The following is a 17,576-nucleotide window of genomic DNA, read 5'->3' as shown; positions in this document are numbered from 1 at the left end:
ACCAGGCCATGGTGAGGGCACTAAAGGAAAAAGTAGTTGAGGAGGGTGGGGAATCAGAGTAGGCTTCATAAAAGAGTTGTAAGCTCACACAAAAGCAGGAAAGGGAAGTTACTATTTGTCCTGGACAGTGTGTGCTTGTGTGTGTGCTTATGTAGAGGCGAAAGAGATGAGGGAGAGTATTTGGCAATTCAAAAGTGAGAAAACAACATCACAAAACAGACAAAACAGTCTGATGCCTTCTGGGAGTTGGAAGCTATGTAGCAGAAAATCCACAAAGGGCTGCAATTGTACAGGATGCTAATATAAATCATCTAAAAGGATTCATTGAATAAGTAAGCTTAGAAACAAAGTTAAACTTCCTGTAGTACTTCTTAGATTTTATAATATGCTATTATATATTTTGAATTTTGGCCAATTTTGTGGGATGGTGGGCGAGCCAAGAGTGTAAAGTATTTCCCGAACATTTTTTAAAGGCAAATATGCAAGTAGGACTGGCATTGTCTAGATAGTAATTTGGGAAATGTTGGTTTTGTACTAAGAAGGTAGTATGGCAAATGAGGAGATTGCGGTAATTGGTGAAGGCTGGACTAAGAGGTATCACCATTATCTTCAGGACAATTTACACATACTTACTGAATGCCTACTACATCTCAGGCACTCTTCGTAGCACTGGGGATCTCTCAGTGAACAAGGTAGAAAAAAAATCCCTATCCCCATGTAGCTTTCCTTCTCCCTGAAAGAGACAGATAGTCAGCAAGATAAATAGGTATAATATATAGTGTGTCAAATGGTGATAAGCGCCATGGATAAAACAATAAGACAAGGAGGGAGGGAAAAGAGAGATAAGGATTTTATATCAGCTGGTCAGGGAGCTGGTCACTGAGAAATGACAAGTGACCAAAGACCCAAAGGATGGGGCCTGGTTCTGAAGATCTTCCTGAAGGCAGAGGACTCTGGTGTATTGAAGGAAGAAAAAGGGGACCAATATGACCAGGTGGAGTGATTCTGGGGGAGGGTCCTGGAAGAAGAGCTCCACCAAGATGATCAGATTGTAGAGGGCCTGCAGGGTCCCCAGGTCTTTGTCTTTTATCCCAAGTGAGCTATGAAGCGCTTAGAGGGCTTTGACCACTGGAGTGATAAGATTGACTTACTTATAAAAGGACCTCTCTTGCTAATCTAGGAAATAGAACAAAAGGGACAAAAGTAGAGACAGGGGACTCATGAGAAGGGTCTTACATTAATCTGGGTGAAATATGTTGCTGGCTTGTACCAGAGAGGGAGCAGAAGAGTTCTTGAGAATTGATTGGATCTGGATATACTCTGAAGGTAGAGCCAACAAAATTTGCTGGTAGATAGGGTGTGGAATATGAGAATAATCAAGAGGAATCAAGGTGATTTCAAGGTTTTTGACTGAGTATCTAGAAGGATGGAATTCCTGTACATGGGCAGGGGAGACTTTCAGGAGGAGCAAGTTTGAGGAGGAAGGTTAGAAGTTAGATGTTACAGGAGTTGGGTTCAGGAAACCTGTAGACATTAAAGCAAGGACATTGTGTGATTGGATTAACACTTGAGGAAAAACAAGCTAAACCTCTCTGGAGCCTTAGGGAGGATGAATTGGAGAGGAAGTACGAATAGCAAGAGGTGCTCGGGAGGAAGGGGAGGCATTTCAGGTGCTAAAACCAAAATCCAGAATCCTGATGATAAGAAGCTGATTAAGAGCAGCAGGTTGAGAAGTAGGTTTAGATTCACAGAGGCAGCAACGAGGAAGGCAAGGAGGTAAAATCAGTAAGTTTTCACAAGTGGCCTAAAGTAGGGGAGAGGAGGTAAAAACCAGAGATGCTTATGGTCCAGGATACCCTGTGGATGGTGGCCCTTTTTCTAAGATCAGGAAAATAGAAGATGGAGCAGTTTGGTGGAAGAAGATATTGATTCTGTGAGGAACCTGAACTTGAACTTCTCTAGTAAACTCTATGTGCAGATGTCCAGGGGCCAGTTGATGTGTTGATTTATGGCTCACTACACGTCTCCTTTTCCCCAGCACCTCTGCAGTCTGCAGGGTCCTATGACTAGTTCCTGCTAACTGAGTAGGGGCAGAAGTCATCTGTGTCACTTCCAGATGGGAGGATTTAAGAGCCATTGTACAACCATCCCCCTCACTATCCCCCGCCACAGAGACTAGAGGTCATGCGTTCAGAGTTCATAACAGAGCATCCACCAGCCTGGGTCCCTGAGTGACTCTATGGAGCTCTGTCTACCAGCTTCTGCTGGACATGAATCATGAGACAGAACTGCATGTTTGATACATAAAGCCCCTGAGTTGAGGGTAAATTCGTTACTGCAGCATGACCTATGCTCTCCTTATTAATATGGTTGGATATATATGTATGAAACTCAGGAGAAAGTGTTGGAATTTTACCAGTATAAATATGACAGTTAAGTCTGGGAAATGAATGAGATGGCTTCGTGAGAGACTGCAAAGTGAGGGCAAATGGAAGGACTCTGAAAGACAGCAATATTTAAAAAGAAGAAAGATAAAGAGGAGCCATGAAGTCTGAGAAGGAGCATTCAGACACGTGGAAGAACTAAGAGAGTCATGGGAACCAAGACAGCAAAGAATTTTAAGAAGAGGGAGAGGTCAGAAGTGTCAAACGCTTTGGGATTCATTCTGATTCAATTCATTTCCGTTTGTTTTAGTTTTTCAAACATAGATAGACTGCCTCTCACATTCCAGGGAAGTGGAATGAGGATTATGAAGAGACCAGTGGTTAGCTGATGACCTTTGACTAGAGTTCTTTCTTAGACAAGTGATGGGGAAAGGAGTAAAACTGGTTGAGAGAAAATGGAAGGTTAGGAGGTGGAGACCACCAGATGTGATTCTTTAAGGCTCTTGATGTAAAGAGAAAGAAGAAAAGGTGATAGTTTTGAATGACAAGAGGTAGAAAAGTAAGTGCTATACTCTTGTTACATATTAACGTATCTAATATCCCACCAATCCAATGATGGGAAAATTGTTTCCCCGTGCAGAAAATGAGACTCAGAGAACCAGAATACATGGTTCTGCCATTTACTAGCATGAACTTCGGCAAGTTTTCTCACCTGTAAGTTGGAGGAGTATCACCTTTCTCCTGTTTTGTTATGAGGATTGAGTAATCTGCTGTCCTGGTGGTCCCAGGACTGAAGGTTTTCCCAGAGCATGGGTCTTTCAGTGCTAAAACCAGAACAGTTCTAGGCAAACTAAGACCTGTTGCTCATCCGATGGTTGAAGGGATTTTAAAATGCTTAGCACAGTGCCTGGCAAATAGTAAAGAGGTAGCTACTACTACTGCTGATCTTCCATGTACATCGATTTCTTTATCTGTACATGGAAGATACTAGAACTTACAGAGTGGAGTTTTGTGGCGATTAAAAAGAAGATGCATGGCATGTGCTTAACTGGCACATGGTAAGCACTCAGGAGTATTCGTTATTGTGGTGATGGTGATCATGATGACAGAGATAATGATGAAGAAGAAACAGGCTGAGAAAAGTTAAACACACAACTAATTAGTAAAAGAACTGGGGAGTGAAACCAAGTTGGCCTATCTCCACGGCTCTTGATTTTCCTTTTGTGTCATGTTGTAAGCAAATTCAAGGAATGATTACACAGTGATATAGAATTTGAACTAAGCCTTAAAAGATGAATTGAGTTTGACATTTAGCCATTTATTGATACCATCAACAAATATTGATCAAACACCAATCATGCACCAGACACTGTATAGGGTGAATAAATATATGTATAATTAGAATTCAACAGATTATGGAAATTGGAGGGTCAGAAATCAGGAAGTCACCCTAGACAGACAGACGATGAACTTGGTTTAAATCTTCCTGCCCTTCTCCCAGGTCAGTGTGAGTATTCACACATGTAAAGATCCTTGAGACGTTAAGCCCACTCTACAAATCCTGATGTAAAAGTTGACATCTAATTAGAATGTCTTTTTGTTTATTAGCTTTGAACCAAGCAAGATGATTTCTCACACGATCATCGGGCCCTGTCTCCGTGGTCATGTCAGTCCCACCTTCATTCCAGCCTGGCACTACAGGTGATGTTCTAATTTCGTGCCCACAGCTAATAACACACCCAAAGAGGCTGCAGACAAATAAACACTATGTCTATTTTCAGCCTCTTGGCCATGGATTTTGGCAGATCTTCACTCTGAAATTCAAGGGTAACCTCTGAGCTTCCCTTTAAGAATGAATACTCTTGTGAAATGTTCCTTTAATAAATGTAAATAGACAACAGATCTGCTGTGTGATCCGAAGCTGATGAACAAGAGGCAAACAGTGAGCTCCCAGTTAATGAATCCTTTGATAACACACAGAGCCTCCTTTAGCAAAATCTCTTTGTCCATGGAGGCAGCTCTGAGCAGGCAGGAGAGGAGGGGTGGGAGGCTTCGTTCCCAGATCCGAGGAGGAGTTTATTTCAATGAAAGTTCTTTCAAGGGTCAGTCTGCTTCAGGTAAGCCAGAGAAATAAAGGCAAACTCACAAGGGTCAACAATAAAAGGATGAGCAGGCAAACACTGGAATTTCTCAACAGAATGTGCCCCAGGAAGCTTGCAAGTGCACAGCATTCCCCACGTCCCAGTGGCCTGAGAATAGCCATGTATCAGGTCATCAGGCCCCTGCACTGAGGTGGACGAGCTCTGGGCCTCCCAGCAGAGCTCCAGGTGCAGTAGAACCTCTCACCCAACAGATAAAGACCTTAAGACCTGGAGTTTGAATGGCTTCCTCCAGAGGCTGGGAAGAACCCTGGGAAAGATTTGCCTCCCCAGGACCTGGATCCTTCCCAAGGTGCCCAGAAGCAAAGACCCAAGGCTCAGGTGTGACTCAGTATTCTTAGATTCCCCTGGGGAGCAAGCCAAAAAATCAAGATTGATTGACAAATCCTAAGAGTAAGAAGAGACCACAAGTCAGGCATCAGGTTTCATCCACAAAATGAAACGAAAAAAGAGCACTTGTGAAGGCAACCAGGAGGTCCTGAGTAACTACATCAATAAATCTAAGGTATTTGGGAATGTGGAGGGAAGGGGCCATATACCGCTGGGTGGAAGCCGCAGTGCTGGGATGGAGGCATGGCAGTTTCAAGGACAAAAGAGATCCCGTGAGACCCTCTCCTTCAAACTCATTCATTCATGCATGCATTCAGTGTCCCATTTACTGTAGTCAGTCGTTTTGTTGTTTTAGACAACCATTATTCAGTCAGTCAACTAATTCAGATAAGCACAGTCAGTAAGTCAGCCAAGCCTTGAGTTCACTCTCAGTCATTCATTCTCTCATTCACTTATTCATTTACTCGGTCTTCAGTGGACAATTTAGTCAGTCAGTGTTGTCAATCGTTTACTCATCATCCATTCAACCAATTAATTCATTCACCCACGGTCAGTCTCAGGAAGTCTTTGATTCCTACTCACTCATTCACTCATCCAGTTAGTCCTTGCTTCTGTCAATCAATCAGTCATTAAGCAATTAGTTATTTTTACTCATCCATTCACTAATTTATTCAGACTTTCAAAGCCAGTCACTAATTCACTGTGTCCATGTATTTATTCATTTATTCATGGGTCCTTCAGCTCGTCAGACAGTTGCTTAGTCAGGCAATCAGTTCCTTAGTCATAGTGAGCTTGTCCACCAGGCTTGGAGAGAACAGCTTCTGATCTATGCTTTTATTCAGTTAAACTTAAATTTGCGTGATGGTCCCAAAGGCTCAGACTGTGGAGGATGGCTTTAGGTATAGATGTCCTCTCTTTGTTAAAAAATAATAATACTCAATTTCAAAGCCTGATGTTGGAAGTGTCTTTGCACAAATGGATTCATGAAACGCAAGTCCCGTGAGGCCTGCTGCAGTGATTAAATGGGTCCAGGCTCCAGATGGCCCATGAGGAAAGCTACACAGCGGGGGCTAGGTATCCAGGGACTACCCTATAAGATGGGATCCCAGCACAGACTGTATCCCAGAACAGGAACTAAGTGGTTTTTTTTTTTAAATTATGTCTTTCCTTGGATTGTAAAAAAAAAAAGAGAGCCACATATTCATTCGAAAATGAAGAAAGGTTTGAATAAGAAAATAAAATTCAGCCAAAATGCCACCACCCAGAGTTATTAGTTGTTAACATGTTAGTGTACCCACTTATGTAATTGTTAGTATGCATTTTTACAAAAAAATAAAATAATTATGTATAGTTTTTATTAACCGATTATAGGCAGACCTCAGTGATATTGAAGGTTTGGTTCCAGACTACCAAAATAAAGTGAATATCACAATAAAGTGCATCACACAAGTTTTTTGCTTTCCCAGTGCATATAAAAGTTATGTTTACACTATACTGTAGTCTATTAAGTGTACAATAGCATTATATCTAAAAAATGTACATACCTTGATTTAAAAATATTTTATGTTAAAAAATGTTAACCATCATCTGAGCCTTCAGCAAGTCGTAATTTTTTTGCAATAGTAACATCAAAGATCACTGATCACAGATCACCATGACAAATATAATAATAATGAAAAAGTTTGAAATATTGTGAGGATTACCCAGATGTGACACAGAGACATGAAGTGAGCCAATACTATTGAAAAAATGGTGACGATAGACTTGCTTGACAGAGGGTTGACACAAACCTTCAATTTGTAAAAAAATGCAATATCTGCCAAGTGCAAGAAAATAAGGTGTGCCTGTATTATTCTAAAAGCATTGTATGATTCATATAGAAACTTTTGTCTTTAAGAGTGTTTGGTCTATTGGGATAGCAGTTAAACTTTGTGATCACAATTAAAATGACTAATTTAGAAATTGATTTAGACTTGCTGTTTTAAGTTGAATTTTTACTAGATTTATGTATAATGCTTGAGCATTTCTGATATCATAAGAATCACCATGGGACTTCCCTGGTAGCTCAGTGGTTAAGAATCCGCCTGCCAATGCAGGGGACACAGGTTTGAGCCCTGGCCCGGGAAGATCCCACATGCCGCGGAGCAATGAAGCCCGTTCGCCACAACTACTGACACTGCACTCTAGAGCCCGTGAGCCACAACTACTGAGCCCACGTGCCGCAACTACTGAAACCCACACGCCGCAACTACTGAAACCCACATGCTCTAGAGCCCGTGCTCCAGAATAAAGAGTAGCCACCACTCGCCGCAACTAGAGAAAGCCTGCGCGTAGCAACAAAGACCCAACGCAGCCAAAAATAAATAAATAAATTAAAAGAAAAAAAAAGAATCACCATGTTTATGAGTTTAATGAATCTATTAGATTTATAAGTCTTGCGTACTTGGGAAATTTTGTTTGTTAATCAGACAATTAAAGTACTGAAAATAGAATGTATCAAAATTATAAACACAGTTGAAAATCTTTATAAACAAGCTTAGGTATTAATCAAGGTCTCCTTATATGTGATTGTTAATTTTTGCTAGACTTTTACAAACAAAATAAGACTCATAAACTGAACTTAAAAGCTTGAGAAAGAACCCAACTTTGTTTTAAAATTTAATAAACTCATTGTTAAATTTTAAAACCAGGGTAATCTGTGAGTGATCTTTCATGTGCAAATGAACATCCCTTGAGAACATTTTAAAAAAACACTCAATCTTATAGCCACATCAACAAAGGGGGTAGGAGGTAGCATCTCGTACCTTCCACATGGACTGCCCCTTCCCAGGGGGTATGTCATGGGCAGTTGGCCATCCCTCCATCCAGGAAGGTATCAAAGATGACAACCAGATTTCTGGTTTGGGCATCCAGGTGGGAAGTCTTATCATTCACTGAAAAATGCCATGTTGTGCTCGCATGTGTCTGTGTGACTGTCTCTTTAATAGAAATCTAAACCTGGAGATGAAAGAACAACCTTCCACCTTCTTCCACCTCCAAGGCTCCAGAGCCCAGCCCATGCCTGGCACTTATCACATGTTCAACCAAGATGCCAATATAACAAAAGGCCAGCGTGGTTAGTGCAGGTGGAGAGCGTCTCAAATCTCAAGATGGCTGGGGGGACCTCCACTCTGGACATTTCTCCTCAACTGCAGGGCAAAGGCCACGGGGATGTAAAACGCAGGGGAGTTCTTGCTCTCTAGGACTTTCTCAGATTTGGGGTCCTCTTAGTCCAACCAATTCCTCTGATTATTCCCGAGTGTGCATTCAGACAGGCCTCAGAGGGGCTTGTCACAGTGAAATTCCTGACCCGACTCTTAGAAGGTCTGAGGTTACCTATCAGAGATGGGAGAGGGGAAAAAAAGGCACTGTGGAAAACGCCTAACAGCTGACAGCACATTGTTTAAAGACCCCAGGCAGTGAGCTTGCCCATCTGTTGGGGGAAAAAAACTAAATCTTGAGACAGAAGGGCTGCCTTTTTTCCTGGAAGTCTCAGTCTCAGGGGCTCCAGAGAGGTGAGGGGTGAGTCAGCTCACAGAGGCACCGGACAGCCTGGGTGAAGGGGTTTCAGGAGAGAAGCAGACAATTGCAAACTGCAGTCTTTCTCCAGAGCTTCAAGGCTGTCAACTGCTATCTCCCTAAAACTCAGCTCTGAGTTAACCGAGCCTCTGCTGGAAGTCTCCCTATGGGGAGACTGTCCACCCCCCACACCCCCCCATGGGGGGTTCCCTTCCCCATGCTGACTGGTCAGTGGGCACCTAGTATGGACCGAATGTTGTAGTTAGGCATCACAATGGGGACATCTTTTACAGATGAAGATATTGAGGCTCAGGGGTTAAATAAGTCACCCCACCTCCGCCATCCTGTTCGTGAGTGGCCTGGCTGGGACTTGTACCCAGTGCTGCTCTCACTCCAAATCTGAAGTTCCATCCCCTGCAGCATAATTCTTCAGAATTCCATAACCAGGAAAAGTGTTTCCTGACAGCATCCGTTCCCCAAGCACCCTGAAGGGTGGTCTTGTACTTTTTGTGTTCTTTGGTGTTTCTTCCCCAGGAATGCTCTCCTCCACTCTCTTTTCTCTGTCTATGGAAACCTTACTCCTGATTCCAAACCTTTCCCTGTGTCTTGAGTCTGAATTTCGAAGCACTAATTAAGATTCCATCATTTTCCTGGGGTGAAGACAATTTTGCCCCATAACTGTTAATGTCAGTCCCAGAACATAAGCTAATACTCTTCGTTTCTATGAAAAGGGCTGTTGTCGCTCTTTTTCATCTCCATTTCCCCCAGAAAACAAGGGCAGAAGAAGGACAAACGATGTTTTCCCTCACCCTTGGTAGATAAATTTGTGCAGCTTGCTGGGCTTGGTGGCCAATGAGCTGACAATGGGAATGCTCTGGAGGGACTCACAAATGTCCCCATCCTACATGTTGTGGTGACTCAGGAAGTGGGAGCCAGCAGCCTGCACAAAGAGACCACCTGCTAGATCCTGCAAGCACTGGCCATAGGGTCCACCTGCTTCTCTGTACTCTGGGCCACCTTACTTGACAAATGGCTCTTGTTACAGATAATTTTCCTCTTGGCACTATTTCAGCCACCAATTTATGCTTAATACTAACACGACCTTAAGCTACTCTCTTTGGAGTTTGGCAAAGATGAATGTATTCCCCATGGGTATGAGTGTGAATTCTGATGAATACAAGTGCTATATGACTTCATAATTTTCACACTCACAGCCCAGATTCCAAGACATTTCTTAGTCAGAGTTGGAGTCCTGCCAAATGTAAGTGATGGAGGAGGAGGATGACAGAATGAGTGAAGCTTGTCCTTCAGATTCCTCTCTGGCTTCCTCCAAGGTCAAAATTAATAACTTCCTTCGCTGTTCTCTTGAAATGTTTTATTTATATTACTGTTTATATCCGTAACAATAGCTACTAATTGTTGAATGTAAAAGCGTTTTCCTTGTTAATTTTACCCACTTTTCACACTCATATCTGCAACCCTATATGACCATGGTCTAGTAATCAGAAAGCTTTAATAAGTGAAATACAAGAATCTCTTGTTTTCCTGAACTCCTGAGACATTTTCAGGTTATGTACTCATACACCCATGTGCACATACAGTCTGAATTCAGTCCTTTTGCCCTTTGTGTAGGGTAAAATATCATGGAAAGCAAATTTGAAGGTCTTATTGGAGCAAAGGAAAGGTAACCTTCTCCGATGAAACCTTCTCTTATGTCTACAATCAAAATAAATCCCTCAGTTTGGGGAAGAGAAAGTCACTTCTCATCTATTCCTATGCATAGAAGTGTTTTTAAAGCAGTTTGACCCTTCTCCCTAGTTTTTATCACCATTCTCTAGTCTCCTAGGCTGAATGCTGTTCATTATTATTTAATTTTTCTGCCTCCTTTGTCCCCAATATATAATGAAATACTAAGTTCAGTCAGTTGTCTTCTAGCTCAGTGTCCCTTCTGCTCTCCTGCCCTCCCCGCTCTTGCTCTTTCTCCCATCTATCCATACATGCGTTCATACCTGCATCCGTCCATCCTTCATCCTTCTGTCCCTCCATCTATTCATCCACACGCTCACCATTTCCACCTCTTCCGTAACTAGCCGTGAGACCTGGGATATCCAATGCTTGACTTAGACTTCAAACTGTAGGAGAAAATGACTTTCCTGTGGGCTGGGATAGGACCCTCCCCAAAATGACAAGAGTTGCAGTGTGTGAAGTTTTTGACTTTATAGTATGAATGGCAAGTACTGACAGGAGGTACAAGATCGGCTACTTCTTTCATTTATTTTGAATGCTTTCTCAGTATCATCAATCTTGTAGCCTGAGTCCAGGGTCAAGAAGGAAGCCATGGCAAAATCATCTCCATTTGCTCATGAGGCTTCCCTGTAGCCTCTCTAAGATGCTTCCACGTGGTGCTTTCAAGTTGATTCTGATTCTTTCCCTAGATAAGCTCTGATAATAGCTATGGATTTCAGAGATCTAGAGTGTGGCTTCAATCATAGTGATTCAGCAGAGTCCACCAATGAAGAAATTAAGAGTATGGGGTCCTTAACATAAAAAAGTTCTTATACCATCTTCCTAGATTGATTTCTAACCCATCACCTCATTCATTCATTTATTCATTCAACAAACAACTTATTGAATACCTAGAATATATAAGGCATGGTCATATGAACTGAAGGGATGGTAATAAATAAAATAGTAGTCCAGTCCTCAAGTGGCCTCTAATACAGATTGGAAGAAAAGGAAACGGTGAATCATAGCATAGAATGATGAGTACTGTGATGAGGTATAAATGAAGAGTTAATGAGGGGACAGAGAGGGACATGCATATGAGCTGAATCCTAAAGGAATTAGCCCCATGGGGCTGGTGAGGGAGGAGACGGAGCATCCTTGGAAAGGGGGAAATAGAATGAGCAAGGTTCAGAAGCTAGAAGAAGAATGGCAAGTTCAGGGAATTTCAAGGTGTAAAACTGAAAAGTGCCATGAGCTGAGATGGAGGAGTTTTCCAAAGGCCAGAGTGTGATGACCATGGGTTTCCATGCTAAGATATTTGGACTTTATTCTGAAGATGATCAACATCTATTACACCATTTCCAAGAAGAACTGAGAACGTTTCCAAGGTCAGTATTGTTAAAAGAAGCTTCATCGGCGTTATCCCAGATAGTGAGACTTTAAGAGCACACACGAATAGAATTTTTCTCCATGTGAGGGAACCCTAGAGAATCCCAGGTTGGCTCAAGAGGAACATCAGCCAACCCCGCCCCCGAAAACAAAAAGTTACAAAGGAAAGCTCTGCAGAGCTGAGAATCTTCTGTGGGCACGTTAAGTACCACTATTCCAACACAGACATTCCTTTCACAGACATATAGTCATGCATCCCTTGAGCCTGGCATCATAACAACTGCTATTAGCGACAAAAAAATAAATAAACAATGAAGCACACACGATATAGCCCCTGCCCTTCGTGAGCAAAAAATGCATCATTATTTTCATCAAAGCATCAGTATTTCTTTAGGTCTCCTATTTTGTGCCTCTTCTCCATTCTCTGTCTATTCTCCACTGTTCAATTAAGTTTGTGTCTGATTCCAGGCATCTCTGCAGTTGCTGATTGCAGCCAGAACCACTTAAGCACTTGAGCCCGCTCAGATCTTCAAGCTGCACAGAGCTCTCTGTTTGTCATGATCTTTCAGCTGAAAAGACGTCTCCAAGCACACTCACATGCACAAAGGCACTAATGGGGTAATGGTTGGGGATGTTTGGAGGATTTGGAACACATTGTCTGAAGACTTCGACCCTCATTAACTTGGGAGAATGGATTACAGCTGTCCCTTTGCCAAGTATCTCCATCCGGGAACGTTGTGATAATCTCCATTTGAGCATCTTGATCATTTTCTCAGCTTTTACCTTTTCTTATAATTTTTTCTTTTTTCCCTCAAGCACGTTCACTTTATTTGGGTCTAGAGGTCTGAAAACCTTTTATTGGTCTTCCTTTGAGGTCTTTATCACGTCCCAGAGTACAACAACCTCTTCTTTGTGGATCTTAACATGATTTTGTGTCCCTAATTCTGATACTTCTCAGCATTTTCGGGCCGCTGGCTGGCAGTGTGGAAGTTGTTTTCCCTGATACATTGCTATTGCCAGTGGGACTAGGTAGATCAGGGTTAGAGAATGGAGTTGAAGGAAGATTAACTCAGTGGGAGAGCAGGTTAACCTGGGTGATTAGCAGGTTGCAAGACATGAAATGGCAGAGTTGGAAAGGAGCATAGGAATAATTGAATCCAGTGCCTTTGTTTCTCAGATAAGGACAATAAATTTAAACGCTTGTACAGCATCACACTGCTGATTACCAAAAGCTACCTGAATCTGGACCCTTATCCCATGACCTCTTCTACTGAGCATTTGGACTCATCAGCTTTTACCTGAACCTGAGGCTCTGCTGCCACCTTGCATCAGAATTGTTGGAGTCTAACTGGATCATGAAGATTCCTCTTCTCTGGGAAATTCCCAGGACTACCTCTCACTGGCAGCCATGTTTAATCACATGGCCTCACTCTCCTGACCAGACCTGATGGGACCAGTGATGGACACTTGGCTCAAACTGAAATAATCACATTCCTTATTCTGAAATGTGGGATCAGGATCAAGAGAGATCTGAGTGTTTCCATACTTGTGGCTGGACCTGGAAATATGGAAGAAGTCATCATCATCTAACAAGAGGACTACAAAGCTGAGAAGCTTATCTGCAGACAATTGCAGATATTGACAAATAGGGAAACCAAAAGACAAAGAGGAGAGAGAGAGAGTTTCTGTGCAGGTCTATTGTGACTTTTCATTTCCTGGTTGCTGTCTTTTTCTGATGCCTCTTTACATTTTGCTCTTTGGAGTTGAGACATATTTACTGAGCAGTTAGGATCTCCCAGGCATTCTTCTAGGCACTGGGGCTACAGCATGAACCGGAAAGTCACAAGCTATGCTTTTATGCAGCTTACAGTCTCATAGGAGCAGGCAGACAGTAAAGAAGTAAATAAATAATTAAATGAAATTATTTTGGATAATGGTAGGTATGGCGAAAAAATGTTTAAAGGGGTGAAAAAATATAAAATGACTGGGATGGGGTTGGAAGGTTATTAGAGTGCACGTCAGAGAAGACAAGGGCCATCCAGCATGGCTGTGCTGACTGTGCCTGTACAACCCGAAGACATACCATTAACATGAACTGTCATGGGAACAGTGCCCCCTGAAATTGTGCAGTGCACAACATAGACAATGATTGGCAACAATCCTAGGAAAGGGTTCTCGGAGAAAGAAACATTCATGCTAAAATCTTTGTGACAAGAAGGAGTCAGCCAAGTGCAAACACGAGAGAAGAGCATTCCAAGCCGTGGGAACAGCTAGTGTAATGACCCAAAGTTGAGAATGAGTTTGGCTTGTGCAAAGAACCAAAAGAAGGACAAATGCCTTTGCTGAATCGGGGGGAATGAGAGGAAGTTAGTTAGAAGCCAAGGAATCGAACAGTGGGTCAACATGGGTTATGGTAAGGAGTATGTCTGTAGGGTCAGAGGGCAGTATATCTCTAACTGTGGAGAGTGATAAGAAAGCACAGCTGGTGGAAAGTCAGGGTCAGATCCTGATGGCTCATTAATGTGATGCTACAGAGTATGGATTTTGTTCTTAGAAGCATTAGGCACAAGAGGATTCACAGGGTGCACTGGAGACTTGAGTACTTTTTCATGCATGTGATAAATCTAGCTGGAAATTTGAGGCTTGCAACCTAGTGGTGACCTCTGTGCACTTGAGATTCCGCAGAACTGCCATAATTTGTGAAACAAGAAAGACACCCTGAAATCCATAAATTGCATTTTATTCCAAGGCAGGAAAGACGGGAAGATGTCTCCTTCAAGAGGAGGAAAAATCCATGGTGCATGTTGCATGAAGCATTGGCAGTATCGCTAAGCCAGTGGAGTCTCTTCACTTCTGAATCATTTGAGGGTCGTTCAAAATAGTGTTTTGCAAGAGCAAAAAAGGCTCAGAAAGTCTAATAATAAGGGACGTTTCCCTCACTCACTATATTGCCATTTGCCAACTCTGACAAGAACTAGAAATGGAAAAGCTTTCAGCTGAGTTGGAAGCTTGGAACTTAAAGTTCCTGAGTGGGCTGTAGTTTTGGCAAAAGACATTTTTCTTTCCCAAGGATTTTATTCTGTCTGATTTTTCTGATTGTTGCCAAGATGGAATGAACTTGTTTTGTTTGCTTCTCAGTGATAACTTAGATTTCCTTAGAAGATTTGGTTGCAGGGCACTGCTGAGCCATTAACGACAGTAGAAGGGAAAATAAGAGCAGGAGGCGCCTACCTGGTGGTGGTGCAAAGAATCATTCTGAGTCAGTTTAGCAAGAGTCTCCCAAACCTTGATATACGATCAAATTTCTCATTCCTCACCCATGATATCTAAGTTCTCTACCTGCCTTTAGCAAGAATCCTGTTAAGTCTGTTTAGCAAGAACCCCCTACCCCTGATGTCTAATCAAATTCTCCTTAGTAGTTTTCGAGCCATTGACCTCCACACTCTGTTCCTTGGCTATAGATCCCCAGCAATCGCTGCTGTATTTGGAGTTGAGTTCAGTCCTATAGTAAAGTCTCTCTCCCTTACTGCAATAGCGCAAATAAAATCTGTCTTGTTATTTTTAACACACACTCAGTGCAAATTTTTTTCTTTTACATTTCTCAGTACACTTAAAATAAAACCCAAATTTATTAACCTGGATATCATCTTCACTTGCTTTCTCTGTCTCCCACTAGCTCCAACCACACTGAATTTCTGTTGGTTCTGCACACATGTCAGGTCTTTCTCACCTTGGGGCCTTTGTGCTGGCCCTTCTTACACATGACTTTCACCTGATTGACTTCTTATTATTTAGGCCTCAGTCTGAACTTCATAGCCCCACAAAGAGCCACTCTGATCCCACCAATCTAAAATAACCAGTCCTAATCTCTCCATCCCATAGCTGTTTTCATTCTGTACTTCATGGTTTGGCAAACTTCAGCCCAAAGGCCAAATCTTGCCCCCAGCTCTCTTTGTAAATAAATTTTTATTGAAAAGCAGCAACATCTTTCAGTCCTTGCTTTCATGCTGCAACTATGAGATGAGTAATTGTAACAGAGACTGGATGGCCCAGAAAACTTAAAATAGTTACTCTCTGGTCCTTCACAGAAGTTTTCCAGCTCTTGGTCCACATTGTCTATATCATGAGCTGATTTTTTTTTTCCTTGTTTAGCTACTTTTCTTTCTTTTTACTAGAAATTAAATCCTGTAACAGCAGAGATTTTGTCTTTCTCACTCAGTCCCCATTTTTTAAAAAGTGTCTTACACACTGTAGGTGCTCCCAAAATATTTGCACCATGAAAGAGGTGAGGATTTGGAGTAAAACCCTGGCCAGATTTTTGGTTCTATAGTAGATTGCACTACTGGGCACTGAGTGCTTCTGGCTGGACTAATAATTGACACAAGACAGATTAACAGGAGAAAAAGAAACAAATTTTAATTCATGCACTTGGAGGTCTCAAAGAAATAGGACCTAAGAAGTGGCCAAAGCAGGAAGCTTTTATAGTTTTTAGATAAAGAAACAATAAATTTGTGAGGGATTAACAGGACAAAGAAACAAAAGTTTTGATTGCTTAATTAGTGAAGAATCTAAACAGTTTGGTCTTGGGGTAGGAAATTAAGAAGTAACAAGATGTTTTTATACAGGCTTCTTGGGCCAAATTTCCTATTTCTGGTAATAAGGGTGTCCTTCAGCCTCCAGATGCAGGGTGTGTGCCTTTCACATGAAGGGTTTATTTCCTGCTTTCAAGGAGACAGGAGAAAAGGGTCAGGGTATCCGTCTTGCACTTGCACTGGCCATTTTGTAAGTATCAGTAACTTTAATTCAAAATAATCTTTATGCCGTTGTGGCATATTTGGGGACAGCCTGCCATGGGCCCCAAAACTACAATTCTTCACCCCTCCTTGATGTAAATACCTCTTGCCATGCGACTTGGCAGTACTTCTCACTACAGGGAATAGAATATATTTTCCCAATCCTTGACGTTGGTTCAGCCATATGACTCCTTTTGGCCAACAGAATGAGACTCAAGTAACTGTGTGCCAGCTCCAAGTCCAGGCTCTTCAGTCTCTACCATCATCATGAGAACAACACACCCAGGACTGCCCTCTGTCCCAGAAGAAGAACGAGGGCCTCAGGGCACAGAACCAAACTGCACCAGCCAAACCCAGTCTAAATCAGCTGACTCACAACTAATGCATAGATAAGTGAGCTCAATAAATGCTCCTTGTTGTATGCTGAGTTTTAGGGTAGATATTATGCATCACAATTGTAGCAGTTAGATAAATGATGCAGTGAACCTGCACAGTTTACATCTGCCTATCTAAGCATCAGCTTTCTCCTCTGCTAAATGGAGATTATAATAATTACTGTCCTAGACTCTTCATCACAACAGGTGTGAAAGCCACTTCACAGATGATGACACGCCAGACACATGTGAGCTCTTGCTTGTTATTAATTAGAGAACAACATGCGTCGATCTGTTGTGAAGAGCTAAACTGAGCCTAATCAAGTGGTGAGCTGGGGAGTGCCGGCAGGAAAGCAGTGGCAGTGGCCCTTCCGGGACAGCTCACAAGCGTGTGGCTTTGTCCTGAGCCACAGCCTGCCTTGGACCACTCAACCAGAGAAGGCGGGATGAGCAGGATTGTTAGTAACCAGCCTCGGGCGATTCACCCAGGAGAGCAGGGAGGGGAAAGATGCCCCAGGAGTGGACTGGGTTGGGTGGGAGGAGGACCTCGATGAGGAGCGGCCAGCACTTTCCCAGAGACACTGCTTTGCTTGTCACATGCAGCACTTAACTAATTGGACTGAGAGGCTAACAAGAAAGCCTTCAGCTTTTGATAAATTAATCAGCGAGGGCTGCAGCAAATTGCCCACTCACATCATTAATTAGACATCCTAAAAAGTTAAGAAGACTTTTTTAAAGTGTTGATTCTGCAGCTTTTATTTTACCTTTTTTTTTTTTTTGTAATTGATGGGCTAAGACTTTGATCAGGTGTCAGTAGGCAGAGAAGAAAACATCTTCACTGTTGGGTCCATATCCCAGCTGTTG

The 17,576-nt window shown here is 42.3% G+C and overlaps 1 long non-coding RNA gene across 1 annotated transcript in view; it reads left to right on the top strand.

The window, feature by feature from the left end:
- LOC309646986 overlaps nt 1-17,576 on the top strand; it is a 383,043-nt gene that overhangs the window by 241,089 nt on the left and 124,378 nt on the right. The gene's annotated exons all lie outside the window — the stretch shown is intronic.

Source organism: Balaenoptera physalus (assembly GCF_965194825.1).
Source record: "Balaenoptera physalus genome assembly, chromosome: 17".
NCBI classification, from domain to species: Eukaryota; Metazoa; Chordata; class Mammalia; order Artiodactyla; family Balaenopteridae; genus Balaenoptera; species Balaenoptera physalus.
Note: the sequence above shows the minus strand (reverse complement) of the source record. Positions and strands in the feature narration are given on the sequence as shown.